Source organism: Phalangium opilio, unplaced genomic scaffold (assembly GCF_054372755.1).
Source record: "Phalangium opilio isolate 3A_F unplaced genomic scaffold, DU_Popi_V2 ptg000015l_1, whole genome shotgun sequence".
NCBI classification, from domain to species: Eukaryota; Metazoa; Arthropoda; class Arachnida; order Opiliones; family Phalangiidae; genus Phalangium; species Phalangium opilio.
The window spans coordinates 2,100,280-2,118,884 of NW_028324150.1; the positions used below are offsets into that span (position 1 = coordinate 2,100,280).

At 44.3% G+C, this 18,605-nt stretch overlaps 70 non-coding genes across 70 annotated transcripts; all 70 read left to right on the top strand.

Annotated features, from left to right (window-relative positions):
• The first annotated feature begins 294 nt into the window (after window positions 1-294).
• TRNAE-UUC (transfer RNA glutamic acid (anticodon UUC)) lies at window positions 295-366 on the top strand. Its single transcript has one exon. It is a non-coding gene; the product is annotated as a tRNA-Glu (tRNA).
• Window positions 367-446: 80 nt separating this feature from the next.
• On the top strand, window positions 447-518 carry TRNAE-CUC (transfer RNA glutamic acid (anticodon CUC)). The gene has a single exon. It is a non-coding gene; the product is annotated as a tRNA-Glu (tRNA).
• Window positions 519-900: 382 nt separating this feature from the next.
• Window positions 901-972, top strand: TRNAE-CUC (transfer RNA glutamic acid (anticodon CUC)). The gene has a single exon. It is a non-coding gene; the product is annotated as a tRNA-Glu (tRNA).
• Window positions 973-1,342: 370 nt separating this feature from the next.
• Window positions 1,343-1,414, top strand: TRNAE-UUC (transfer RNA glutamic acid (anticodon UUC)). Its single transcript has one exon. It is a non-coding gene; the product is annotated as a tRNA-Glu (tRNA).
• Window positions 1,415-1,633: 219 nt separating this feature from the next.
• On the top strand, window positions 1,634-1,705 carry TRNAE-UUC (transfer RNA glutamic acid (anticodon UUC)). Its single transcript has one exon. It is a non-coding gene; the product is annotated as a tRNA-Glu (tRNA).
• An 80-nt stretch (window positions 1,706-1,785) lies between these two features.
• Window positions 1,786-1,857, top strand: TRNAE-CUC (transfer RNA glutamic acid (anticodon CUC)). The gene has a single exon. It is a non-coding gene; the product is annotated as a tRNA-Glu (tRNA).
• A 79-nt stretch (window positions 1,858-1,936) lies between these two features.
• TRNAD-AUC (transfer RNA aspartic acid (anticodon AUC)) lies at window positions 1,937-2,008 on the top strand. The gene has a single exon. It is a non-coding gene; the product is annotated as a tRNA-Asp (tRNA).
• Window positions 2,009-2,087: 79 nt separating this feature from the next.
• TRNAE-UUC (transfer RNA glutamic acid (anticodon UUC)) lies at window positions 2,088-2,159 on the top strand. The gene has a single exon. It is a non-coding gene; the product is annotated as a tRNA-Glu (tRNA).
• A 79-nt stretch (window positions 2,160-2,238) lies between these two features.
• TRNAE-UUC (transfer RNA glutamic acid (anticodon UUC)) lies at window positions 2,239-2,310 on the top strand. The gene has a single exon. It is a non-coding gene; the product is annotated as a tRNA-Glu (tRNA).
• Window positions 2,311-2,529: 219 nt separating this feature from the next.
• TRNAE-UUC (transfer RNA glutamic acid (anticodon UUC)) lies at window positions 2,530-2,601 on the top strand. Its single transcript has one exon. It is a non-coding gene; the product is annotated as a tRNA-Glu (tRNA).
• Window positions 2,602-2,681: 80 nt separating this feature from the next.
• TRNAE-UUC (transfer RNA glutamic acid (anticodon UUC)) lies at window positions 2,682-2,753 on the top strand. The gene has a single exon. It is a non-coding gene; the product is annotated as a tRNA-Glu (tRNA).
• Window positions 2,754-3,123: 370 nt separating this feature from the next.
• On the top strand, window positions 3,124-3,195 carry TRNAE-UUC (transfer RNA glutamic acid (anticodon UUC)). Its single transcript has one exon. It is a non-coding gene; the product is annotated as a tRNA-Glu (tRNA).
• An 80-nt stretch (window positions 3,196-3,275) lies between these two features.
• TRNAE-CUC (transfer RNA glutamic acid (anticodon CUC)) lies at window positions 3,276-3,347 on the top strand. The gene has a single exon. It is a non-coding gene; the product is annotated as a tRNA-Glu (tRNA).
• Window positions 3,348-3,566: 219 nt separating this feature from the next.
• On the top strand, window positions 3,567-3,638 carry TRNAE-CUC (transfer RNA glutamic acid (anticodon CUC)). The gene has a single exon. It is a non-coding gene; the product is annotated as a tRNA-Glu (tRNA).
• Window positions 3,639-4,007: 369 nt separating this feature from the next.
• TRNAE-UUC (transfer RNA glutamic acid (anticodon UUC)) lies at window positions 4,008-4,079 on the top strand. Its single transcript has one exon. It is a non-coding gene; the product is annotated as a tRNA-Glu (tRNA).
• Window positions 4,080-4,299: 220 nt separating this feature from the next.
• Window positions 4,300-4,371, top strand: TRNAE-UUC (transfer RNA glutamic acid (anticodon UUC)). Its single transcript has one exon. It is a non-coding gene; the product is annotated as a tRNA-Glu (tRNA).
• Window positions 4,372-4,450: 79 nt separating this feature from the next.
• On the top strand, window positions 4,451-4,522 carry TRNAE-UUC (transfer RNA glutamic acid (anticodon UUC)). The gene has a single exon. It is a non-coding gene; the product is annotated as a tRNA-Glu (tRNA).
• An 80-nt stretch (window positions 4,523-4,602) lies between these two features.
• Window positions 4,603-4,674, top strand: TRNAE-UUC (transfer RNA glutamic acid (anticodon UUC)). The gene has a single exon. It is a non-coding gene; the product is annotated as a tRNA-Glu (tRNA).
• Window positions 4,675-5,044: 370 nt separating this feature from the next.
• On the top strand, window positions 5,045-5,116 carry TRNAE-UUC (transfer RNA glutamic acid (anticodon UUC)). The gene has a single exon. It is a non-coding gene; the product is annotated as a tRNA-Glu (tRNA).
• An 80-nt stretch (window positions 5,117-5,196) lies between these two features.
• Window positions 5,197-5,268, top strand: TRNAE-CUC (transfer RNA glutamic acid (anticodon CUC)). The gene has a single exon. It is a non-coding gene; the product is annotated as a tRNA-Glu (tRNA).
• A 219-nt stretch (window positions 5,269-5,487) lies between these two features.
• TRNAE-CUC (transfer RNA glutamic acid (anticodon CUC)) lies at window positions 5,488-5,559 on the top strand. Its single transcript has one exon. It is a non-coding gene; the product is annotated as a tRNA-Glu (tRNA).
• Window positions 5,560-5,928: 369 nt separating this feature from the next.
• On the top strand, window positions 5,929-6,000 carry TRNAE-UUC (transfer RNA glutamic acid (anticodon UUC)). The gene has a single exon. It is a non-coding gene; the product is annotated as a tRNA-Glu (tRNA).
• Window positions 6,001-6,080: 80 nt separating this feature from the next.
• TRNAE-CUC (transfer RNA glutamic acid (anticodon CUC)) lies at window positions 6,081-6,152 on the top strand. Its single transcript has one exon. It is a non-coding gene; the product is annotated as a tRNA-Glu (tRNA).
• Window positions 6,153-6,371: 219 nt separating this feature from the next.
• TRNAE-CUC (transfer RNA glutamic acid (anticodon CUC)) lies at window positions 6,372-6,443 on the top strand. Its single transcript has one exon. It is a non-coding gene; the product is annotated as a tRNA-Glu (tRNA).
• Window positions 6,444-6,812: 369 nt separating this feature from the next.
• Window positions 6,813-6,884, top strand: TRNAE-UUC (transfer RNA glutamic acid (anticodon UUC)). Its single transcript has one exon. It is a non-coding gene; the product is annotated as a tRNA-Glu (tRNA).
• A 79-nt stretch (window positions 6,885-6,963) lies between these two features.
• TRNAD-AUC (transfer RNA aspartic acid (anticodon AUC)) lies at window positions 6,964-7,035 on the top strand. The gene has a single exon. It is a non-coding gene; the product is annotated as a tRNA-Asp (tRNA).
• A 219-nt stretch (window positions 7,036-7,254) lies between these two features.
• On the top strand, window positions 7,255-7,326 carry TRNAE-UUC (transfer RNA glutamic acid (anticodon UUC)). The gene has a single exon. It is a non-coding gene; the product is annotated as a tRNA-Glu (tRNA).
• A 220-nt stretch (window positions 7,327-7,546) lies between these two features.
• Window positions 7,547-7,618, top strand: TRNAE-UUC (transfer RNA glutamic acid (anticodon UUC)). Its single transcript has one exon. It is a non-coding gene; the product is annotated as a tRNA-Glu (tRNA).
• A 79-nt stretch (window positions 7,619-7,697) lies between these two features.
• On the top strand, window positions 7,698-7,769 carry TRNAE-UUC (transfer RNA glutamic acid (anticodon UUC)). Its single transcript has one exon. It is a non-coding gene; the product is annotated as a tRNA-Glu (tRNA).
• Window positions 7,770-7,849: 80 nt separating this feature from the next.
• TRNAE-UUC (transfer RNA glutamic acid (anticodon UUC)) lies at window positions 7,850-7,921 on the top strand. The gene has a single exon. It is a non-coding gene; the product is annotated as a tRNA-Glu (tRNA).
• Window positions 7,922-8,291: 370 nt separating this feature from the next.
• On the top strand, window positions 8,292-8,363 carry TRNAE-UUC (transfer RNA glutamic acid (anticodon UUC)). Its single transcript has one exon. It is a non-coding gene; the product is annotated as a tRNA-Glu (tRNA).
• An 80-nt stretch (window positions 8,364-8,443) lies between these two features.
• Window positions 8,444-8,515, top strand: TRNAE-CUC (transfer RNA glutamic acid (anticodon CUC)). Its single transcript has one exon. It is a non-coding gene; the product is annotated as a tRNA-Glu (tRNA).
• A 219-nt stretch (window positions 8,516-8,734) lies between these two features.
• TRNAE-CUC (transfer RNA glutamic acid (anticodon CUC)) lies at window positions 8,735-8,806 on the top strand. Its single transcript has one exon. It is a non-coding gene; the product is annotated as a tRNA-Glu (tRNA).
• A 369-nt stretch (window positions 8,807-9,175) lies between these two features.
• Window positions 9,176-9,247, top strand: TRNAE-UUC (transfer RNA glutamic acid (anticodon UUC)). Its single transcript has one exon. It is a non-coding gene; the product is annotated as a tRNA-Glu (tRNA).
• Window positions 9,248-9,327: 80 nt separating this feature from the next.
• TRNAE-CUC (transfer RNA glutamic acid (anticodon CUC)) lies at window positions 9,328-9,399 on the top strand. The gene has a single exon. It is a non-coding gene; the product is annotated as a tRNA-Glu (tRNA).
• Window positions 9,400-9,618: 219 nt separating this feature from the next.
• TRNAE-CUC (transfer RNA glutamic acid (anticodon CUC)) lies at window positions 9,619-9,690 on the top strand. The gene has a single exon. It is a non-coding gene; the product is annotated as a tRNA-Glu (tRNA).
• Window positions 9,691-10,059: 369 nt separating this feature from the next.
• On the top strand, window positions 10,060-10,131 carry TRNAE-UUC (transfer RNA glutamic acid (anticodon UUC)). Its single transcript has one exon. It is a non-coding gene; the product is annotated as a tRNA-Glu (tRNA).
• Window positions 10,132-10,210: 79 nt separating this feature from the next.
• Window positions 10,211-10,282, top strand: TRNAD-AUC (transfer RNA aspartic acid (anticodon AUC)). The gene has a single exon. It is a non-coding gene; the product is annotated as a tRNA-Asp (tRNA).
• Window positions 10,283-10,501: 219 nt separating this feature from the next.
• On the top strand, window positions 10,502-10,573 carry TRNAE-UUC (transfer RNA glutamic acid (anticodon UUC)). Its single transcript has one exon. It is a non-coding gene; the product is annotated as a tRNA-Glu (tRNA).
• An 80-nt stretch (window positions 10,574-10,653) lies between these two features.
• On the top strand, window positions 10,654-10,725 carry TRNAE-CUC (transfer RNA glutamic acid (anticodon CUC)). The gene has a single exon. It is a non-coding gene; the product is annotated as a tRNA-Glu (tRNA).
• A 219-nt stretch (window positions 10,726-10,944) lies between these two features.
• On the top strand, window positions 10,945-11,016 carry TRNAE-CUC (transfer RNA glutamic acid (anticodon CUC)). Its single transcript has one exon. It is a non-coding gene; the product is annotated as a tRNA-Glu (tRNA).
• Window positions 11,017-11,385: 369 nt separating this feature from the next.
• Window positions 11,386-11,457, top strand: TRNAE-UUC (transfer RNA glutamic acid (anticodon UUC)). The gene has a single exon. It is a non-coding gene; the product is annotated as a tRNA-Glu (tRNA).
• A 79-nt stretch (window positions 11,458-11,536) lies between these two features.
• Window positions 11,537-11,608, top strand: TRNAD-AUC (transfer RNA aspartic acid (anticodon AUC)). The gene has a single exon. It is a non-coding gene; the product is annotated as a tRNA-Asp (tRNA).
• Window positions 11,609-11,687: 79 nt separating this feature from the next.
• On the top strand, window positions 11,688-11,759 carry TRNAE-UUC (transfer RNA glutamic acid (anticodon UUC)). Its single transcript has one exon. It is a non-coding gene; the product is annotated as a tRNA-Glu (tRNA).
• Window positions 11,760-11,838: 79 nt separating this feature from the next.
• On the top strand, window positions 11,839-11,910 carry TRNAE-UUC (transfer RNA glutamic acid (anticodon UUC)). The gene has a single exon. It is a non-coding gene; the product is annotated as a tRNA-Glu (tRNA).
• Window positions 11,911-12,129: 219 nt separating this feature from the next.
• On the top strand, window positions 12,130-12,201 carry TRNAE-UUC (transfer RNA glutamic acid (anticodon UUC)). The gene has a single exon. It is a non-coding gene; the product is annotated as a tRNA-Glu (tRNA).
• A 79-nt stretch (window positions 12,202-12,280) lies between these two features.
• On the top strand, window positions 12,281-12,352 carry TRNAE-UUC (transfer RNA glutamic acid (anticodon UUC)). The gene has a single exon. It is a non-coding gene; the product is annotated as a tRNA-Glu (tRNA).
• Window positions 12,353-12,571: 219 nt separating this feature from the next.
• Window positions 12,572-12,643, top strand: TRNAE-UUC (transfer RNA glutamic acid (anticodon UUC)). The gene has a single exon. It is a non-coding gene; the product is annotated as a tRNA-Glu (tRNA).
• Window positions 12,644-12,723: 80 nt separating this feature from the next.
• On the top strand, window positions 12,724-12,795 carry TRNAE-CUC (transfer RNA glutamic acid (anticodon CUC)). The gene has a single exon. It is a non-coding gene; the product is annotated as a tRNA-Glu (tRNA).
• A 661-nt stretch (window positions 12,796-13,456) lies between these two features.
• Window positions 13,457-13,528, top strand: TRNAE-UUC (transfer RNA glutamic acid (anticodon UUC)). Its single transcript has one exon. It is a non-coding gene; the product is annotated as a tRNA-Glu (tRNA).
• An 80-nt stretch (window positions 13,529-13,608) lies between these two features.
• Window positions 13,609-13,680, top strand: TRNAE-CUC (transfer RNA glutamic acid (anticodon CUC)). The gene has a single exon. It is a non-coding gene; the product is annotated as a tRNA-Glu (tRNA).
• Window positions 13,681-13,899: 219 nt separating this feature from the next.
• Window positions 13,900-13,971, top strand: TRNAE-CUC (transfer RNA glutamic acid (anticodon CUC)). The gene has a single exon. It is a non-coding gene; the product is annotated as a tRNA-Glu (tRNA).
• A 520-nt stretch (window positions 13,972-14,491) lies between these two features.
• Window positions 14,492-14,563, top strand: TRNAE-UUC (transfer RNA glutamic acid (anticodon UUC)). The gene has a single exon. It is a non-coding gene; the product is annotated as a tRNA-Glu (tRNA).
• Window positions 14,564-14,782: 219 nt separating this feature from the next.
• On the top strand, window positions 14,783-14,854 carry TRNAE-UUC (transfer RNA glutamic acid (anticodon UUC)). Its single transcript has one exon. It is a non-coding gene; the product is annotated as a tRNA-Glu (tRNA).
• Window positions 14,855-14,933: 79 nt separating this feature from the next.
• Window positions 14,934-15,005, top strand: TRNAE-UUC (transfer RNA glutamic acid (anticodon UUC)). Its single transcript has one exon. It is a non-coding gene; the product is annotated as a tRNA-Glu (tRNA).
• Window positions 15,006-15,236: 231 nt separating this feature from the next.
• TRNAE-UUC (transfer RNA glutamic acid (anticodon UUC)) lies at window positions 15,237-15,308 on the top strand. Its single transcript has one exon. It is a non-coding gene; the product is annotated as a tRNA-Glu (tRNA).
• A 219-nt stretch (window positions 15,309-15,527) lies between these two features.
• On the top strand, window positions 15,528-15,599 carry TRNAE-UUC (transfer RNA glutamic acid (anticodon UUC)). The gene has a single exon. It is a non-coding gene; the product is annotated as a tRNA-Glu (tRNA).
• A 370-nt stretch (window positions 15,600-15,969) lies between these two features.
• Window positions 15,970-16,041, top strand: TRNAE-UUC (transfer RNA glutamic acid (anticodon UUC)). The gene has a single exon. It is a non-coding gene; the product is annotated as a tRNA-Glu (tRNA).
• An 80-nt stretch (window positions 16,042-16,121) lies between these two features.
• TRNAE-CUC (transfer RNA glutamic acid (anticodon CUC)) lies at window positions 16,122-16,193 on the top strand. The gene has a single exon. It is a non-coding gene; the product is annotated as a tRNA-Glu (tRNA).
• A 370-nt stretch (window positions 16,194-16,563) lies between these two features.
• On the top strand, window positions 16,564-16,635 carry TRNAE-UUC (transfer RNA glutamic acid (anticodon UUC)). Its single transcript has one exon. It is a non-coding gene; the product is annotated as a tRNA-Glu (tRNA).
• Window positions 16,636-16,866: 231 nt separating this feature from the next.
• On the top strand, window positions 16,867-16,938 carry TRNAD-AUC (transfer RNA aspartic acid (anticodon AUC)). The gene has a single exon. It is a non-coding gene; the product is annotated as a tRNA-Asp (tRNA).
• A 79-nt stretch (window positions 16,939-17,017) lies between these two features.
• TRNAE-UUC (transfer RNA glutamic acid (anticodon UUC)) lies at window positions 17,018-17,089 on the top strand. Its single transcript has one exon. It is a non-coding gene; the product is annotated as a tRNA-Glu (tRNA).
• A 79-nt stretch (window positions 17,090-17,168) lies between these two features.
• On the top strand, window positions 17,169-17,240 carry TRNAE-UUC (transfer RNA glutamic acid (anticodon UUC)). The gene has a single exon. It is a non-coding gene; the product is annotated as a tRNA-Glu (tRNA).
• A 219-nt stretch (window positions 17,241-17,459) lies between these two features.
• Window positions 17,460-17,531, top strand: TRNAE-UUC (transfer RNA glutamic acid (anticodon UUC)). Its single transcript has one exon. It is a non-coding gene; the product is annotated as a tRNA-Glu (tRNA).
• A 79-nt stretch (window positions 17,532-17,610) lies between these two features.
• TRNAE-UUC (transfer RNA glutamic acid (anticodon UUC)) lies at window positions 17,611-17,682 on the top strand. The gene has a single exon. It is a non-coding gene; the product is annotated as a tRNA-Glu (tRNA).
• A 79-nt stretch (window positions 17,683-17,761) lies between these two features.
• TRNAE-UUC (transfer RNA glutamic acid (anticodon UUC)) lies at window positions 17,762-17,833 on the top strand. The gene has a single exon. It is a non-coding gene; the product is annotated as a tRNA-Glu (tRNA).
• Window positions 17,834-17,913: 80 nt separating this feature from the next.
• On the top strand, window positions 17,914-17,985 carry TRNAE-CUC (transfer RNA glutamic acid (anticodon CUC)). The gene has a single exon. It is a non-coding gene; the product is annotated as a tRNA-Glu (tRNA).
• Window positions 17,986-18,203: 218 nt separating this feature from the next.
• On the top strand, window positions 18,204-18,275 carry TRNAD-AUC (transfer RNA aspartic acid (anticodon AUC)). Its single transcript has one exon. It is a non-coding gene; the product is annotated as a tRNA-Asp (tRNA).
• A 79-nt stretch (window positions 18,276-18,354) lies between these two features.
• Window positions 18,355-18,426, top strand: TRNAE-UUC (transfer RNA glutamic acid (anticodon UUC)). The gene has a single exon. It is a non-coding gene; the product is annotated as a tRNA-Glu (tRNA).
• A 79-nt stretch (window positions 18,427-18,505) lies between these two features.
• TRNAE-UUC (transfer RNA glutamic acid (anticodon UUC)) lies at window positions 18,506-18,577 on the top strand. The gene has a single exon. It is a non-coding gene; the product is annotated as a tRNA-Glu (tRNA).
• Window positions 18,578-18,605: the final 28 nt, after the last annotated feature.

Consider the following 18,605-nt stretch of genomic DNA (forward strand, 5'->3'; position numbering starts at 1 on the left):
AAGTCCGATATGGTCTAATGGCTAGGATATCTGGCTTTCGCCCAGAAGGCCCGGGTTCGATTCCCGTTATCGGAGCGAGTGCTTTTGTACCGCTTTTCAAGAATAGACTTAAGGATATAGGTTTATGAATAGAATTAAGACTTGGTTAAGCAAGTCCGATATGGTCTAGTGGGTAGGATACCCAGAAGGCCCGGGTTCGATTCCCTGTACCGGAGCGGGTGCTTTTGTACCGGTTTTGAAGAATAGACTTAAGGACATAGGTTTATGAATAGAATTAAGACTTGGTTAAGCAAGTCCGATATGGTCTAGTGGCTAGGATATCTGGCTTTCACCCAGAAGGCCCGGGTTCGATTCCCGGTATCGGAGAGAGTGCTTTTGTACCGCTTTTCAAGAATAGACTTATGGATATAGGTCTATGAATAGAATTAAGACTTGGTAAGAGTAAGTCCGATATGGTCTAGTGGCTAGGATATCTGGCTCTCACCCAGAAGGCCCGGGTTCGATTCCCGGTATCGGAGCGAGTGCTTTTGTACCGCTTTTAAAGAATAAATTTAAAGACACATTTATAGGAATAATATCTAGGGTTTCTCAAACCAGTCCGATATGGTCTAGTGGCTAGGATATCTGGCTTTCACCCAGAAAACCCGGGTTCTATTCCCGGTATCGGAGCGAGTGCTTTTGCACCGGTTTTGAAGAATAGACTTAAGGACATAGGTTTATGAATAGAATTAAGACTTGGTTAAGCAAGTCCGATATGGTCTAATGGCTAGGATATCTGGCTTTCGCCCAGAAGGCCCGGGTTCGATTCCCGTTATCGGAGCGAGTGCTTTTGTACCGCTTTTCAAGAATAGACTTATGGATATAGGTTTATGAATAGAATTAAGACTTGGTAAGAGCAAGTCCGATATGGTCTAGTGGCTAGGATATCTGGCTCTCACCCAGAAGGCCCGGGTTCGATTCCCGGTATCGGAGCGAGTGCTTTTGTACCGCTTTTAAAGAATAAATTTAAAGACACATTTATAGGAATAATATCTAGGGTTGCTCAAACCAGTCCGATATGGTCTAATGGCTAGGATATCTTGCTTTCACCCAAAAGGCCCGGGTTCGATTCCCGGTATCGGAGCGAGTGCTTTTGTACCGCTTTTCAAGAATAGACTTAAGGATATAGGTTTATGAATAGAATTAAGACTTGGTTAAGCAAGTCCGATATGGTCTAGTGGGTAGGATACCCAGAAGGCCCGGGTTCGATTCCCGGTACCGGAGCGGGTGCTTTTGTACCGGTTTTGAAGAATAGACTTAAGGACATAGGTTTATGAATAGAATTAAGACTTGGTTAAGCAAGTCCGATATGGTCTAGTGGCTAGGATATCTGGCTTTCACCCAGAAGGCCCGGGTTCGATTCCCGGTATCGGAGCGAGTGCTTTTGTACCGCTTTTCAAGAATAGACTTAAGGATATAGGTTTATGAATAGAATTAAGACTTGGTTAAGCAAGTCCGATATGGTCTAGTGGGTAGGATACCCAGAAGGCCCGGGTTCGATTCCCGGTACCGGAGCGGGTGCTTTTGTACCGGTTTTGAAGAATAGACTTAAGGACATAGGTTTATAAATAGAATTAAGACTTGGTTAAGCAAGTCCGATATGGTCTAGTGGCTAGGATATCTGACTTTCACCCAGAAGGCCCGGGTTCGATTCCCGGTATCGGAGAGAGTGCTTTTGTACCGCTTTTCAAGAATAGACTTAAGGATATAGGTTTATGAATAGAATTAAGACTTGGTAAGAGCAAGTCCGATATGGTCTAGTGGCTAGGATATCTGGCTCTCACCCAGAAGGCCCGGGTTCGATTCCCGGTATCGGAGCGGGTGGTTTTGTACTGGTTTTGAAGAATAGACTTAAGGATATAGTTTTATGAATAGAATTAAGACTTGGTTAAGCAAATCCGATATGGTTTAGTGGGTAAGATACTTGGTTATCACCCAGAAGGCCTGGGTTCGATTCCCGGTATCGGAGCGAGTGCTTTTGTACCGATTTTCAAGAATAGACTTAAGGATATAGGTTTATGAATTGAATTAAGACTTGCTCAAGCAAGTCCGATATGGTCTAGTGGGTAGGATACCTGGCTTTCACCTAGAAGGCCCGGGTTCGATTCCCGGTATCGGAGCGAGTGCTTTTGTACCGCTTTTAAAGAATAAATTTAAAGACACATTTATAGGAATAATATCTAGGGTTGCTCAAACCAGTCCGATATGGTCTAGTGCCTAGGATATCTGGCTTTCACCCAGAAGGCCCGGGTTCGATTCCCGGTATCGGAGCGAGTGCTTTTGTACCGCTTTTCAAGAATAGACTTAAGGATATAGGTTTATGAATAGAATTAAGACTTGGATAAGCAAGTCCGATATGGTCTAGTGGGTAGGATACCCAGAAGGCCCAGGTTCGATTCCCGGTATCGGAGCGAGTGCTTTTGTACCGCTTTTAAAGAATAAATTTAAAGACACATTTATAGGAATAATATCTAGGGTTGCTCAAACCAGTCCGATATGGTCTAATGGCTAGGATATCTGGCTTTCACCCAGAAGGCCCGGGTTCGATTCCCGGTATCGGAGCGAGTGCTTTTGCACCGGTTTTGAAGAATAGACTTAAGGACAGAGGTTTATGAATAGAATTAAGACTTGGTAAGAGCAAGTCCGATATGGTCTAGTGGCTAGGATATCTGGCTTTCACCCAGAAGGCCCGGGTTCTATTCCCGGTATCGGAGCGAGTGCTTTTGCACCGGTTTTGAAGAATAGACTTAAGGACATAGGTTTATGAATAGAATTAAGACTTGGTTAAGCAAGTCCGATATGGTCTAATGGCTAGGATATCTGGCTTTCGCCCAGAAGGCCCGGGTTCGATTCCCGTTATCGGAGCGAGTGCTTTTGTACCGCTTTTCAAGAATAGACTTAAGGATATAGGTTTATGAATAGAATTAAGACTTGGTTAAGCAAGTCCGATATGGTCTAGTGGGTAGGATACCCAGAAGGCCCGGGTTCGATTCCCTGTACCGGAGCGGGTGCTTTTGTACCGGTTTTGAAGAATAGACTTAAGGACATAGGTTTATGAATAGAATTAAGACTTGGTTAAGCAAGTCCGATATGGTCTAGTGGCTAGGATATCTGGCTTTCACCCAGAAGGCCCGGGTTCGATTCCCGGTATCGGAGAGAGTGCTTTTGTACCGCTTTTCAAGAATAGACTTATGGATATAGGTTTATGAATAGAATTAAGACTTGGTAAGAGCAAGTCCGATATGGTCTAGTGGCTAAGATATCTGGCTCTCACCCAGAAGGCCCGGGTTCGATTCCCGGTATCGGAGCGAGTGCTTTTGTACGGCTTTTCAAGAATAGACTTAAGGATATAGTTTTATGAATAGAATTAAGACTTGGTTAAGCAAGTCCGATATGGTCTAGTGGGTAGGATACCCACAAGGCCCGGGTTCGATTCCCGGTATCGGAGCGGGTGCTTTTGTACCGGTTTTGAGAATAGACTTAAGGACATAGGTTTATGAATAGAATTAAAACTTGGTAAGAGCAAGTCCGATATGGTCTAGTGGCTAGGATATCTGGCTCTCACCCAGAAAGCCCGGGTTCGATTCCCGGAATCGGAGCGGGTGATTTTGTACTGGTTTTGAAGAATAGACTTAAGGATATAGGTTTGTGAATAGAATTAAGACTTCGTAGAGCAAGTCCGATATGGTCTAGTGGCTAGGGTATCTGGTTTCACCCAGAACGCCCGGGTTCGATTCCCGGTATCGGAGCGAGTGCTTTTGTACCGCTTTTCAAGAATAGACTTAAGGATATAGTTTTATGAATAGAATTAAGACTTGGTTAAGCAAGTCCGATATGGTCTAGTGGGTAGGATACCCAGAAGGCCCGGGTTCGATTCCCGGTACCGGAGCGGGTGCTTTTGTACCGGTTTTGAAGAATAGACTTAAGGACATAGGTTTATGAATAGAATTAAGACTTGGTTAAGCAAGTCCGATATGGTCTAGTGGCTAGGATATCTGACTTTCACCCAGAAGGCCCGGGTTCGATTCCCGGTATCGGAGAGAGTGCTTTTGTACCGCTTTTCAAGAATAGACTTAAGGATATAGGTTTATGAATAGAATTAAGACTTGGTAAGAGCAAGTCCGATATGGTCTAGTGGGTAGGATACCCAGAAGGCCCGGGTTCGATTCCCGGTATCGGAGCGAGTGCTTTTGTACCGCTTTTAAAGAATAAATTTAAAGACACATTTATAGGAATAATATCTAGGGTTGCTCAAACCAGTCCGATATGGTCTAATGGCTAGGATATCTGGCTTTCACCCAGAAGGCCCGGGTTCGATTCCCGGTATCGGAGCGAGTGCTTTTGCACCGGTTTTGAAGAATAGACTTAAGGACAGAGGTTTATGAATAGAATTAAGACTTGGTTAAGCAAGTCCGATATGGTCTAGTGGCTAGGATATCTGGCTTTCACCCAGAAGGCGCGGGTTCGATTCCCGGTATCGGAGAGAGTGCTTTTGTACCGCTTTTCAAGAATAGACTTAAGGATATAGGTTTATGAATAGAATTAAGACTTGGTAAGAGCAAGTCCGATATGGTCTAGTGGCTAGGATATCTGGCTTTCACCCAGAAGGCCCGGGTTCTATTCCCGGTATCGGAGCGAGTGCTTTTGCACCGGTTTTGAAGAATAGACTTAAGGACATAGGTTTATGAATAGAATTAAGACTTTGTTAAGCAAGTCCGATATGGTCTAATGGCTAGGATATCTGGCTTTCGCCCAGAAGGCCCGGGTTCGATTCCCGTTATCGGAGCGAGTGCTTTTGTACCGCTTTTCAAGAATAGACTTAAGGATATAGGTTTATGAATAGAATTAAGACTTGGTTAAGCAAGTCCGATATGGTCTAGTGGGTAGGATACCCAGAAGGCCCGGGTTCGATTCCCTGTACCGGAGCGGGTGCTTTTGTACCGGTTTTGAAGAATAGACTTAAGGACATAGGTTTATGAATAGAATTAAGACTTGGTTAAGCAAGTCCGATATGGTCTAGTGGCTAGGATATCTGGCTTTCACCCAGAAGGCCCGGGTTCGATTCCCGGTATCGGAGAGAGTGCTTTTGTACCGCTTTTCAAGAATAGACTTATGGATATAGGTTTATGAATAGAATTAAGACTTGGTAAGAGCATGTCCGATATGGTCTAGTGGCTAAGATATCTGGCTCTCACCCAGAAGGCCCGGGTTCGATTCCCGGTATCGGAGCGAGTGCTTTTGTACGGCTTTTCAAGAATAGACTTAAGGATATAGTTTTATGAATAGAATTAAGACTTGGTTAAGCAAGTCCGATATGGTCTAGTGGGTAGGATACCCACAAGGCCCGGGTTCGATTCCCGGTATCGGAGCGGGTGCTTTTGTACCGGTTTTGAGAATAGACTTAAGGACATAGGTTTATGAATAGAATTAAAACTTGGTAAGAGCAAGTCCGATATGGTCTAGTGGCTAGGATATCTGGCTCTCACCCAGAAGGCCCGGGTTCGATTCCCGGAATCGGAGCGGGTGATTTTGTACTGGTTTTGAAGAATAGACTTAAGGATATAGTTTTGTGAATAGAATTAAGACTTTGTAGAGCAAGTCCGATATGGTCTAGTGGCTAGGGTATCTGGTTTCACCCAGAACGCCCGGGTTCGATTCCCGGTATCGGAGCGAGTGCTTTTGTACCGCTTTTCAAGAATAGACTTAAGGATATAGTTTTATGAATAGAATTAAGACTTGGTTAAGCAAGTCCGATATGGTCTAGTGGGTAGGATACCCAGAAGGCCCGGGTTCGATTCCCGGTACCGGAGCGGGTGCTTTTGTACCGGTTTTGAAGAATAGACTTAAGGATATAGTTTTATGAATAGAATTAAGACTTGGTTAAGCAAGTCCGATATGGTCTAGTGGCTAGGATATCTGGCTTTCACCCAGAAGGCCCGGGTTCGATTCCCGGTATCGGAGAGAGTGCTTTTGTACCGCTTTTCAAGAATAGACTTATGGATATAGGTTTATGAATAGAATTAAGACTTGGTAAGAGCAAGTCCGATATGGTCTAGTGGCTAAGATATCTGGCTCTCACCCAGAAGGCCCGGGTTCGATTCCCGGTATCGGAGCGAGTCCTTTTGTACGGCTTTTCAAGAATAGACTTAAGGATATAGTTTTATGAATAGAATTAAGACTTGGTTAAGCAAGTCCGATATGGTCTAGTGGGTAGGATACCCACAAGGCCCGGGTTCGATTCCCGGTATCGGAGCGGGTGCTTTTGTACCGGTTTTGAGAATAGACTTAAGGACATAGGTTTATGAATAGAATTAAAACTTGGTAAGAGCAAGTCCGATATGGTCTAGTGGCTAGGATATCTGGCTCTCACCCAGAAAGCCCGGGTTCGATTCCCGGAATCGGAGCGGGTGATTTTGTACTGGTTTTGAAGAATAGACTTAAGGATATAGGTTTGTGAATAGAATTAAGACTTTGTAGAGCAAGTCCGATATGGTCTAGTGGCTAGGGTATCTGGTTTCACCCAGAACGCCCGGGTTCGATTCCCGGTATCGGAGCGAGTGCTTTTGTACCGCTTTTCAAGAATAGACTTAAGGATATAGTTTTATGAATAGAATTAAGACTTGGTTAAGCAAGTCCGATATGGTCTAGTGGGTAGGATACCCAGAAGGCCCGGGTTCGATTCCCGGTACCGGAGCGGGTGCTTTTGTACCGGTTTTGAAGAATAGACTTAAGGACATAGGTTTATGAATAGAATTAAGACTTGGTTAAGCAAGTCCGATATGGTCTAGTGGCTAGGATATCTGACTTTCACCCAGAAGGCCCGGGTTCGATTCCCGGTATCGGAGAGAGTGCTTTTGTACCGCTTTTCAAGAATAGACTTAAGGATATAGGTTTATGAATAGAATTAAGACTTGGTTAAGCAAGTCCGATATGGTTTAGTGGGTAAGATACTTGGTTATCACCCAGAAGGCCTGGGTTCGATTCCCGGTATCGGAGCGAGTGCTTTTGTACCGCTTTTCAAGAATAGACTTAAGGATATAGTTTTATGAATAGAATTAAGACTTGGTTAAGCAAGTCCGATATGGTCTAGTGGGTAGGATACCCAGAAGGCCCGGGTTCGATTCCCGGTACCGGAGCGGGTGCTTTTGTACCGGTTTTGAAGAATAGACTTAAGGACATAGGTTTATGAATAGAATTAAGACTTGGTTAAGCAAGTCCGATATGGTCTAGTGGCTAGGATATCTGACTTTCACCCAGAAGGCCCGGGTTCGATTCCCGGTATCGGAGAGAGTGCTTTTGTACCGCTTTTCAAGAATAGACTTAAGGATATAGGTTTATGAATAGAATTAAGACTTGGTAAGAGCAAGTCCGATATGGTCTAGTGGGTAGGATACCCAGAAGGCCCGGGTTCGATTCCCGGTATCGGAGCGAGTGCTTTTGTACCGCTTTTAAAGAATAAATTTAAAGACACATTTATAGGAATAATATCTAGGGTTGCTCAAACCAGTCCGATATGGTCTAATGGCTAGGATATCTGGCTTTCACCCAGAAGGCCCGGGTTCGATTCCCGGTATCGGAGCGAGTGCTTTTGCACCGGTTTTGAAGAATAGACTTAAGGACAGAGGTTTATGAATAGAATTAAGACTTGGTTAAGCAAGTCCGATATGGTCTAGTGGCTAGGATATCTGGCTTTCACCCAGAAGGCGCGGGTTCGATTCCCGGTATCGGAGAGAGTGCTTTTGTACCGCTTTTCAAGAATAGACTTAAGGATATAGGTTTATGAATAGAATTAAGACTTGGTAAGAGCAAGTCCGATATGGTCTAGTGGCTAGGATATCTGGCTTTCACCCAGAAGGCCCGGGTTCTATTCCCGGTATCGGAGCGAGTGCTTTTGCACCGGTTTTGAAGAATAGACTTAAGGACATAGGTTTATGAATAGAATTAAGACTTTGTTAAGCAAGTCCGATATGGTCTAATGGCTAGGATATCTGGCTTTCGCCCAGAAGGCCCGGGTTCGATTCCCGTTATCGGAGCGAGTGCTTTTGTACCGCTTTTCAAGAATAGACTTAAGGATATAGGTTTATGAATAGAATTAAGACTTGGTTAAGCAAGTCCGATATGGTCTAGTGGGTAGGATACCCAGAAGGCCCGGGTTCGATTCCCTGTACCGGAGCGGGTGCTTTTGTACCGGTTTTGAAGAATAGACTTAAGGACATAGGTTTATGAATAGAATTAAGACTTGGTTAAGCAAGTCCGATATGGTCTAGTGGCTAGGATATCTGGCTTTCACCCAGAAGGCCCGGGTTCGATTCCCGGTATCGGAGAGAGTGCTTTTGTACCGCTTTTCAAGAATAGACTTATGGATATAGGTTTATGAATAGAATTAAGACTTCGTAAGAGCATGTCCGATATGGTCTAGTGGCTAAGATATCTGGCTCTCACCCAGAAGGCCCGGGTTCGATTCCCGGTATCGGAGCGAGTGCTTTTGTACGGCTTTTCAAGAATAGACTTAAGGATATAGTTTTATGAATAGAATTAAGACTTGGTTAAGCAAGTCCGATATGGTCTAGTGGGTAGGATACCCACAAGGCCCGGGTTCGATTCCCGGTATCGGAGCGGGTGCTTTTGTACCGGTTTTGAGAATAGACTTAAGGACATAGGTTTATGAATAGAATTAAAACTTGGTAAGAGCAAGTCCGATATGGTCTAGTGGCTAGGATATCTGGCTCTCACCCAGAAAGCCCGGGTTCGATTCCCGGAATCGGAGCGGGTGATTTTGTACTGGTTTTGAAGAATAGACTTAAGGATATAGTTTTGTGAATAGAATTAAGACTTTGTAGAGCAAGTCCGATATGGTCTAGTGGCTAGGGTATCTGGTTTCACCCAGAACGCCCGGGTTCGATTCCCGGTATCGGAGCGAGTGCTTTTGTACCGCTTTTCAAGAATAGACTTAAGGATATAGTTTTATGAATAGAATTAAGACTTGGTTAAGCAAGTCCGATATGGTCTAGTGGGTAGGATACCCAGAAGGCCCGGGTTCGATTCCCGGTACCGGAGCGGGTGCTTTTGTACCGGTTTTGAAGAATAGACTTAAGGATATAGTTTTATGAATAGAATTAAGACTTGGTTAAGCAAGTCCGATATGGTCTAGTGGCTAGGATATCTGGCTTTCACCCAGAAGGCCCGGGTTCGATTCCCGGTATCGGAGAGAGTGCTTTTGTACCGCTTTTCAAGAATAGACTTATGGATATAGGTTTATGAATAGAATTAAGACTTGGTAAGAGCAAGTCCGATATGGTCTAGTGGCTAAGATATCTGGCTCTCACCCAGAAGGCCCGGGTTCGATTCCCGGTATCGGAGCGAGTCCTTTTGTACGGCTTTTCAAGAATAGACTTAAGGATATAGTTTTATGAATAGAATTAAGACTTGGTTAAGCAAGTCCGATATGGTCTAGTGGGTAGGATACCCACAAGGCCCGGGTTCGATTCCCGGTATCGGAGCGGGTGCTTTTGTACCGGTTTTGAGAATAGACTTAAGGACATAGGTTTATGAATAGAATTAAAACTTGGTAAGAGCAAGTCCGATATGGTCTAGTGGCTAGGATATCTGGCTCTCACCCAGAAAGCCCGGGTTCGATTCCCGGAATCGGAGCGGGTGATTTTGTACTGGTTTTGAAGAATAGACTTAAGGATATAGGTTTGTGAATAGAATTAAGACTTTGTAGAGCAAGTCCGATATGGTCTAGTGGCTAGGGTATCTGGTTTCACCCAGAACGCCCGGGTTCGATTCCCGGTATCGGAGCGAGTGCTTTTGTACCACTTTTCAAGAATAGACTTAAGGATATAGTTTTATGAATAGAATTAAGACTTGGTTAAGCAAGTCCGATATGGTCTAGTGGGTAGGATACCCAGAAGGCCCGGGTTCGATTCCCGGTACCGGAGCGGGTGCTTTTGTACCGGTTTTGAAGAATAGACTTAAGGACATAGGTTTATGAATAGAATTAAGACTTGGTTAAGCAAGTCCGATATGGTCTAGTGGCTAGGATATCTGACTTTCACCCAGAAGGCCCGGGTTCGATTCCCGGTATCGGAGAGAGTGCTTTTGTACCGCTTTTCAAGAATAGACTTAAGGATATAGGTTTATGAATAGAATTAAGACTTGGTTAAGCAAGTCCGATATGGTTTAGTGGGTAAGATACTTGGTTATCACCCAGAAGGCCTGGGTTCGATTCCCGGTATCGGAGCGAGTGCTTTTGTACCGCTTTTCAAGAATAGACTTAAGGATATAGTTTTATGAATAGAATTAAGACTTGGTTAAGCAAGTCCGATATGGTCTAGTGGGTAGGATACCCAGAAGGCCCGGGTTCGATTCCCGGTACCGGAGCGGGTGCTTTTGTACCGGTTTTGAAGAATAGACTTAAGGACATAGGTTTATGAATAGAATTAAGACTTGGTTAAGCAAGTCCGATATGGTCTAGTGGCTAGGATATCTGGCTTTCACCCAGAAGGCCCGGGTTCGATTCCCGGTATCGGAGAGAGTGCTTTTGTACCGCTTTTCAAGAATAGACTTATGGATATAGGTTTATGAATAGAATTAAGACTTGGTAAGAGCAAGTCCGATATGGTCTAGTGGCTAAGATATCTGGCTCTCACCCAGAAGGCCCGGGTTCGATTCCCGGTATCGGAGCGAGTGCTTTTGTACGGCTTTTCAAGAATAGACTTAAGGATATAGTTTTATGAATAGAATTAAGACTTGGTTAAGCAAGTCCGATATGGTCTAGTGGGTAGGATACCCACAAGGCCCGGGTTCGATTCCCGGTATCGGAGCGGGTGCTTTTGTACCGGTTTTGAGAATAGACTTAAGGACATAGGTTTATGAATAGAATTAAAACTTGGTAAGAGCAAGTCCGATATGGTCTAGTGGCTAGGATATCTGGCTCTCACCCAGAAAGCCCGGGTTCGATTCCCGGAATCGGAGCGGGTGATTTTGTACTGGTTTTGAAGAATAGACTTAAGGATATAGGTTTGTGAATAGAATTAAGACTTTGTAGAGCAAGTCCGATATGGTCTAGTGGCTAGGGTATCTGGTTTCACCCAGAACGCCCGGGTTCGATTCCCGGTATCGGAGCGAGTGCTTTTGTACCGCTTTTCAAGAATAGACTTAAGGATATAGTTTTATGAATAGAATTAAGACTTGGTTAAGCAAGTCCGATATGGTCTAGTGGGTAGGATACCCAGAAGGCCCGGGTTCGATTCCCGGTACCGGAGCGGGTGCTTTTGTACCGGTTTTGAAGAATAGACTTAAGGACATAGGTTTATGAATAGAATTAAGACTTGGTTAAGCAAGTCCGATATGGTCTAGTGGCTAGGATATCTGACTTTCACCCAGAAGGCCCGGGTTCGATTCCCGGTATCGGAGAGAGTGCTTTTGTACCGCTTTTCAAGAATAGACTTAAGGATATAGGTTTATGAATAGAATTAAGACTTGGTTAAGCAAGTCCGATATGGTTTAGTGGGTAAGATACTTGGTTATCACCCAGAAGGCCTGGGTTCGATTCCCGGTATCGGAGCGAGTGGTTTTGTACGGATTTTCAAGAATAGACTTAAGGATATAGGTTTATGAATTGAATTAAGACTTGCTCAAGCAAGTCCGATATGGTCTAGTGGGTAGGATACCTGGCTTTCACCTAGAAGGCCCGGGTTCGATTCCCGGTATCGGAGCGAGTGCTTTTGTACCGCTTTTAAAGAATAAATTTAAAGACACATTTATAGGAATAATATCTAGGGTTGCTCAAACTAGTCCGATATGGTCTAGTGCCTAGGATATCTGGCTTTCACCCAGAAGGCCCGGGTTCGATTCCCGGTATCGGAGCGAGTGCTTTTGTACCGCTTTTCAAGAATAGACTTAAGGATATAGGTTTATGAATAGAATTAAGACTTGGATAAGCAAGTCCGATATGGTCTAGTGGGTAGGATACCCAGAAGGCCCGGGTTCGATTCCCGGTATCGGAGCGAGTGCTTTTGTACCGCTTTTAAAGAATAAATTTAAAGACACATTTATAGGAATAATATCTAGGATTGCTCAAACCAGTCCGATATGGTCTAATGGCTAGGATATCTGGCTTTCACCCAGAAGGCCCGGGTTCGATTCCCGGTATCGGAGCGAGTGCTTTTGCACCGGTTTTGAAGAATAGACTTAAGGACAGAGGTTTATGAATAGAATTAAGACTTGGTTAAGCAAGTCCGATATGGTCTAGTGGCTAGGATATCTGGCTTTCACCCAGAAGGCGCGGGTTCGATTCCCGGTATCGGAGCGAGTGCTTTTGTACCGCTTTTCAAGAATAGACTTAAGGATATAGGTTTATGAATAGAATTAAGACTTGGTTAAGCAAGTCCGATATGGTCTAGTGGGTAGGATACCCAGAAGGCCCGGGTTCGATTCCCTGTACCGGAGCGGGTGCTTTTGTACCGGTTTTGAAGAATAGACTTAAGGACATAGGTTTATGAATAGAATTAAGACTTGGTTAAGCAAGTCCGATATGGTCTAGTGGCTAGGATATCTGGCTTTCACCCAGAAGGCCCGGGTTCGATTCCCGGTATCGGAGAGAGTGCTTTTGTACCGCTTTTCAAGAATAGACTTATGGATATAGGTTTATGAATAGAATTAAGACTTGGTAAGAGCAAGTCCGATATGGTCTAGTGGCTAAGATATCTGGCTCTCACCCAGAAGGCCCGGGTTCGATTCCCGGTATCGGAGCGAGTGCTTTTGTACGGCTTTTCAAGAATAGACTTAAGGATATAGTTTTATGAATAGAATTAAGACTTGGTTAAGCAAGTCCGATATGGTCTAGTGGGTAGGATACCCACAAGGCCCGGGTTCGATTCCCGGTATCGGAGCGGGTGCTTTTGTACCGGTTTTGAGAATAGACTTAAGGACATAGGTTTATGAATAGAATTAAAACTTGGTAAGAGCAAGTCCGATATGGTCTAGTGGCTAGGATATCTGGCTCTCACCCAGAAGGCGCGGGTTCTATTCCCGGTATCGGAGCGAGTGCTTTTGCACCGGTTTTGAAGAATAGACTTAAGGACATAGGTTTATGAATAGAATTAAGACTTGGTTAAGCAAGTCCGATATGGTCTAATGGCTAGGATATCTGGCTTTCGCCCAGAAGGCCCGGGTTCGATTCCCGTTATCGGAGCGAGTGCTTTTGTACCGCTTTTCAAGAATAGACTTAAGGATATAGGTTTATGAATAGAATTAAGACTTGGTTAAGCAAGTCCGATATGGTCTAGTGGGTAGGATACCCAGAAGGCCCGGGTTCGATCCCCTGTACCGGAGCGGGTGCTTTTGTACCGGTTTTGAAGAATAGACTTAAGGACATAGGTTTATGAATAGAATTAAGACTTGGTTAAGCAAGTCCGAAATGGTCTAGTGGCTAGGATATCTGGCTTTCACCCAGAAGGCCCGGGTTCGATTCCCGGTATCGGAGAGAGTGCTTTTGTACCGCTTTTCAAGAATAGACTTATGGATATAGGTTTATGAATAGAATTAAGACTTGGTAAGAGCAAATCCGATATGGTCTAGTGGCTAAGATATCTGGCTCTCACCCAGAAGGCCCGGGTTCGATTCCCGGTATCGGAGCGAGTGCTTTTGTACGGCTTTTCAAGAATAGACTTAAGGATATAGTTTTATGAATAGAATTAAGACTTAGTTAAGCAAGTCCGATATGGTCTAGTGGGTAGGATACCCACAAGGCCCGGGTTCGATTCCCGGTATCGGAGCGGGTGCTTAGGTACCGGTTTTGAGAATAGACTTAAGGACATAGGTTTATGAATAGAATTAAAACTTGGTAAGAGCAAGTCCGATATGGTCTAGTGGCTAGGATATCTGGCTCTCACCCAGAAAGCCCGGGTTCGATTCCCGGAATCGGAGCGGGTGATTTTGTACTGGTTTTGAAGAATAGACTTAAGGATATAGGTTTGTGAATAGAATTAAGACTTTGTAGAGCAAGTCCGATATGGTCTAGTGGCTAGGGTATCTGGTTTTACCCAGAACGCCCGGGTTCGATTCCCGGTATCGGAGCGAGTGCTTTTGTACCGCTTTTCAAGAATAGACTTAAGGATATAGTTTTATGAATAGAATTAAGACTTGGTTAAGCAAGTCCGATGTGGTCTAGTGGGAAGGATACCCACAAGGCCCGGGTTCGATTCCCGGTATCGGAGCGAGTGCTTTTGTACCGATTTTCAAGAATAGACTTAAGGATATAGGTTTATGAATTGAATTAAGACTTGCTCAAGCAAGTCCGATATGGTCTAGAGGGTAGGATACCTGGCTTTCACCCAGAAGGCCCGGGTTCGATTCCCGTTATCGGAGCGAGTGCTTTTGTACCGCTTTTAAAGAATAAATTTAAAGACACATTTATAGGAATAATATCTAGGGTTGCTCAAACCAGTCCGATATGGTCTAGTGCCTAGGATATCTGGCTTTCACCCAGAAGGCCCGGGTTCGATTCCCGGTATCGGAGCGAGTGCTTATGTACCGCTTTTCAAGAATAGACTTAAGGACATAGGTTTATGAATAGAATTAAGACTTGGTTAAGCAAGTCCGATATGGTCTAGTGGGTAGGATACCCAGAAGGCCCGGGTTCGATTCCCGGTATCGGAGCGATTGCTTTTGTACCGCTTTTAAAGAATAAATTTAAAGACACATTTATAGGAATAATATCTAGGGTTACTCAAACCAGTCCGATATGGTCTAGTGGCTAGGATATCTGGCTTTCACCCAGAAGGCCCGGGTTCTATTCCCGGTATCGGAGCGAGTGCTTTTGCACCGGTTTTGAAGAATAGACTTAAGGACATAGGTTTATGAATAGAATTAAGACTTGGTTAAGCAAGTCCGATATGGTCTAGTGGCTAGGATATCTGGCTTTCACCCAGAAGGCCCGGGTTCGATTCCCGGTATCGGAGAGAGTGCTTTTGTACCGCTTTTCAAGAATAGACTTATGGATATAGGTTTATGAATAGAATTAAGACTTGGTAAGAGCAAGTCCGATATGGTCTAGAGGGTAGGATACCTGGCTTTCACAAAGAAGGCCCGGGTTCGATTCCCGTTATCGGAGCGAGTGCTTTTGTACCGCTTTTAAAGAATAAATTTAAAGACACATTTATAGGAATAATATCTAGGGTTGCTCAAACCAGTCCGATATGGTCTAGTGCCTAGGATATCTGGCTTTCACCCAGAAGGCCCGGGTTCGATTCCCGGTATCGGAGCGAGTGCTTATGTACCGCTTTTCAAGAATAGACTTAAGGACATAGGTTTATGAATAGAATTAAGACTTGGTTAAGCAAGTCCGATATGGTCTAGTAGGTAGGATACCCAGAAGGCCCGGGTTCGATTCCCGGTATCGGAAGGATTGCTTTTGTACCGCTTTTAAAGAATAAATTTAAAGACACATTTATAGGAATAATATCTAGGGTTGCTCAAACCAGTCCGATATGGTCTAGTGGCTAGGATATCTGGCTTTCACCCAGAAGGCCCGGGTTCTATTCCCGGTATCGGAGCGAGTGCTTTTGCACCGGTTTTGAAGAATAGACTTAAGGACATAGGTTTATGAATAGAATTAAGACTTGGTTAAGCAAGTCCGATATGGTCTAATAACTAGGATATCTGGCTTTCGCCCAGAAGGCCCGGGTTCGATTCCCGTTATCGGAGCGAGTGCTTTTGTACCGCTTTTCAAGAATAGACTTAAGGATATAGGTTTATGAATAGAATTAAGACTTGGTTAAGCAAGTCCGATATGGTCTAGTGGGTAGGATACCCAGAAGGCCCGGGTTCGATTCCCTGTACCGGAGCGGGTGCTTTTGTACCGGTTTTGAAGAATAGACTTAAGGACATAGGTTTATGAATAGAATTAAGACTTGGTTAAGCAAGTCCGATATGGTCTAGTGGCTAGGATATCTGGCTTTCACCCAGAAGGCCCGGGTTCGATTCCCGGTATCGGAGAGAGTGCTTTTGTACCGCTTTTCAAGAATAGACTTATGGATATAGGTTTATGAATAGAATTAAGACTTGGTAAGAGCAAGTCCGATATGGTCTAGTGGCTAGGATATCTGGCTCTCACCCAGAAGGCCCGGGTTCGATTCCCGGTATCGGAGCGAGTGCTTTTGTACCGCTTTTAAAGAATAAATTTAAAGACACATTTATAGGAATAATATCTAGGGTTGCTCAAACCAGTCCGATATGGTCTAATGGCTAGGATATCTTGCTTTCACCCAAAAGGCCCGGGTTCGATTCCCGGTATCGGAGCGAGTGCTTTTGTACCGCTTTTCAAGAATAGACTTAAGGATATAGGTTTATGAATAGAATTAAGACTTGGTTAAGCAAGTCCGATATGGTCTAGTGGGTAGGATACCCAGAAGGCCCGGGTTCGATTCCCGGTACCGGAGCGGGTGCTTTTGTACCGGTTTTGAAGAATAGACTTAAGGACATAGGTTTATGAATAGAATTAAGACTTGGTTAAGCAAGTCCGATATGGTCTAGTGGCTAGGATATCTGGCTTTCACCCAGAAGGCCCGGGTTCGATTCCCGGTATCGGAGAGAGTGCTTTTGTACCGCTTTTCAAGAATAGACTTAAGGATATAGGTTTATGAATAGAATTAAGACTTGGTAAGAGCAAGTCCGATATGTACTAGTGGCTAGGATATCTGGCTCTCACCCAGAAGGCCCGGGTTCGATTCCCGGTATCGGAGCGGGTGGTTTTGTACTGGTTTTGAAGAATAGACTTAAGGATATAGTTTTATGAATAGAATTAAGACTTGGTTAAGCAAGTCCGATATGGTTTAGTGGGTAAGATACTTGGTTATCACCCAGAAGGCCTGGGTTCGATTCCCGGTATCGGAGCGAGTGCTTTTGTACCGATTTTCAAGAATAGACTTAAGGATATAGGTTTATGAATTGAATTAAGACTTGCTCAAGCAAGTCCGATATGGTCTAGTGGGTAGGATACCTGGCTTTCACCTAGAAGGCCCGGGTTCGATTCCCGGTATCGGAGCGAGTGCTTTTGTACCGCTTTTAAAGAATAAATTTAAAGACACATTTATAGGAATAATATCTAGGGTTGCTCAAACCAGTCCGATATGGTCTAGTGCCTAGGATATCTGGCTTTCACCCAGAAGGCCCGGGTTCGATTCCCGGTATCGGAGCGAGTGCTTTTGTACCGCTTTTCAAGAATAGACTTAAGGATATAGGTTTATGAATAGAATTAAGACTTGGATAAGCAAGTCCGATATGGTCTAGTGGGTAGGATACCCAGAAGGCCCGGGTTCGATTCCCGGTATCGGAGCGAGTGCTTTTGTACCGCTTTTAAAGAATAAATTTAAAGACACATTTATAGGAATAATATCTAGGGTTGCTCAAACCAGTCCGATATGGTCTAGTGGCTAGGATATCTGGCTTTCACCCAGAAGGCCCGGGTTCTATTCCCGGTATCGGAGCGAGTGCTTTTGCACCGGTTTTGAAGAATAGACTTAAGGACATAGGTTTATGAATAGAATTAAGACTTGGTTAAGCAAGTCCGATATGGTCTAATGGCTAGGATATCTGGCTTTCACCCAGAAGGCCCGGGTTCGATTCCCGGTATCGGAGCGAGTGCTTTTGCACCGGTTTTGAAGAATAGACTTAAGGACAGAGGTTTATGAATAGAATTAAGACTTGGTTAAGCAAGTCCGATATGGTCTAGTGGCTAGGATATCTGGCTTTCACCCAGAAGGCCCGGGTTCGATTCCCGGTATCGGAGAGAGTGCTTTTGTACCGCTTTTCAAGAATAGACTTAAGGATATAGGTTTATGAATAGAATTAAGACTTGGTAAGAGCAAGTCCGATATGGTCTAGTGGCTAGGATATCTGGCTCTCACCCAGAAGGCCCGGGTTCGATTCCCGGTATCGGAGCGGGTGATTTTGTACTGGTTTTGAAGAATAGACTTAAGGATATAGTTTTATGAATAGAATTAAGACTTGGTTAAGCAAGTCCGATATGGTCTAGTGGGTAGGATACCCACAAGGCCCGGGTTCGATTCCCGGTATCGGAGCGGGTGCTTTTGTACTGGTTTTGAGAATAGACTTAAGGACATAGGTTTATGAATAGAATTAAGAATTGGTTAAGCAAGTTCGATATGGTCTAGTGGGTAAGATACTTGGTTATCACCCAGAAGGCCTGGGTTCGATTCCCGGTATCGGAGCGAGTGCTTTTGTACCGATTTTCAAGAATAGACTTAAGGATATAGGTTTATGAATTGAATTAAGACTTGCTCAAGCAAGTCCGATATGGTCTAGTGGGTAGGATACCTGGCTTTCACCCAGAAGGCCCGGGTTCGATTCCCGGTATCGGAGCGAGTGCTTTTGTACCGCTTTTAAAGAATAAATTTAAAGACACATTTATAGGAATAATATCTAGGGTTGCTCAAACCAGTCCGATATGGTCTAGTGGCTAGGATATCTGGCTTTCACCCAGAAGGCCCGGGTTCGATTCCCGGTATCGGAGAGCGTGCTTTTGTACCGCTTTTCAAGAA